This window comes from Morone saxatilis, unplaced genomic scaffold (assembly GCF_004916995.1).
Source record: "Morone saxatilis isolate NCDOM2014 unplaced genomic scaffold, NCSU_SB_2.0 Contig8, whole genome shotgun sequence".
NCBI classification, from domain to species: domain Eukaryota; kingdom Metazoa; phylum Chordata; class Actinopteri; family Moronidae; genus Morone; species Morone saxatilis.
Window position 1 is genome coordinate 26,903,327 of NW_023340257.1, and position 2,261 is coordinate 26,905,587.

A 2,261-nucleotide genomic window follows, 5' to 3' on the forward strand; every position below is an offset into this window, starting at 1 on the left:
CAAAAACTAGTTGGTTAAGTTTAGACAAAGATCGTAGTTTTGGGTTAAAATAACTACGTAACATAATGCAAGTAATGGAATGAAAGTAACGTCAATAATTTAACTTAAAATTAGCCAGGCGGACACATCCAGAAATGATGAGTACCTCAAAAAACTGTTACAAAATAGGAGCGCTATTACATTTTACTCAGTGTACATTGTAACTCACTGATCATTTACCAGACTTATATTTTTTATTGGACAAAAAATTACTGGTATCCTACCCTAGGTTACATTTGACATTTAAATACATTCATAATAATAATTATCACAGATCTAGGCTGAACCCAAATGCAGACTTCCAACAAGCAAGTAAGGTTTAAAGTTTTTATTATTAAACTGGCAGGTACGGTGCTGAGGTGTGGGGATATCTTAGGGTGATGAAGCAGAGGAAATTCAAAATGGCAAGCTAGCTGGCAGGCTTAGTTCCATAGAAAGACAGGCAGGCAGCGATTCCTTGGAGACAAAGAAAAACTGATGTCAGGCAAAAAAAACAGCAAGCGATTACAACTAGTAACTGGTAATAAATTGTAAGATATACAGATAACTGAGCTGGAAGTGAGGTACAAGGGCTGTCCCTGACTAAAGATTTATCTAGTTGACTAGTAGTCATTGGATAAAAGCAATAGTTGATTGATCAAATGTTTAAGATATTAATTTAATGATCTAAATATATATATTTGAAAAGCTGCCTGTTGAATGCTAACAGACCAGTGGTACTGATTTGTTTTTGAATGCCTGTCAGAACAACAGGGGACTGAAATTTTAGTTCATTTATTTCGAGACAACAGTGTAACTCAGTCCACAGTCTGGTTGTTCAACACGGAATAACTTCCAACCTAATTAAAACAAATCCTGGCAGACTTATCGATACAATGGATGATGGATAACGTTAACAGTTACTTACAACTTAACTCACTACAAACACGCCATTCCTCCTCTCCCTCCTCCACCTGAACACGCCGTGTCTAGTCCTCCGATGGTGTTGGGGTCTATGTTCAGTCCCGGCGCCACTGAGCGGCTGCTGAGCTCGACTCTGTGGCCCCACTCTGACTAAGCTTTTCATTCTGCCTTGCTTGTGTACCAAAGCTTGTGGTGTAAATAAAACCTCCCAGATACTTCAAGTCAGAGTGCAGTCAGCTAATAGGACCCCTATACTAGTTGTAGCAGCTCGTACAGTTAGTACATGCAACAGTGTTGTGTTACAAGAGTAAAGGTCCGGGATGTAATCGTCCAGGTGATAAGGCACAGCTCCGGTTTGATGCTCTTTTTGTTTTTCTGCAAATATCTGACCAAAGAAAAAGGTCAAAGTCAACTAAGACTCCTCTTGTCAATTAACAAAATAATCTAATATTAGGGGACAGCCTTACAAGGTACATGTTGCTATACTGGCCAAAAGATTTCAACAAGCCAGAACTGACTTTGTGTGCCAGGTCTTGTGGCACTGAGGTATGCTGGCTTGGACCTACAGAACCAGTGTCATTTTCCTCAGACTTGAAGAGTAGAGGTTGGTAACCACAGAAACACTAGAAGGTTGACATACCTGTAGCAGAGGTTGGTGGAGAGTTGTGGGCATAATTCACTCTGGGGAATTAAGGTGGCCCAGGTGAAAGAGTTGGGATTGAGATTGAGCTTGGTGAACACAGTTTCTACCTGAAGAGTATTGAAGGCAGACTTGATGAGGGGCAAGGGGTATTTGTTTTTCCCCGTTGTGTTGTTTTGTCCTCTGAAGTTGATGTACGGATGGAGGAAGCAGCAAGGAAGTACTTGATGTATGTCTCCATATCTTCCTGCTCCAGCCTGGAGAGGTTATAGAGGTAATTGCAAGGGAGAGGTGTACAAGGAAGCAGGTCAATAGCACAATCTTTCACCCGTCATTGGGTAATAAAAATTGTAGTCCCCCTGGACTTATTCTGTCTAGTTAGGAGATTGTTTGGCATGATTTCTTGGCTGTTGCAGAGGTGAATATCTTCAATTTCCACCCGAAATGGGAAAAACTGGTAATATTTTGGGTAACACGTCTTAAAGCTTTACATCCTTTGGAACAGGGCGCTTTTCCTCCAAGCTGTCCCTCTCAGGAACCACACATGCCTCCCTGACAGGTAGGGGAGCAGTCTGGGAAGGCAGAATGGTTCACAGTGCGTGGAAACACCCATAGGGTGGTGAGCACACCAACATCTTGGAATTGAGATGTTGGAATTTCATATTTCACACTTTCTGCC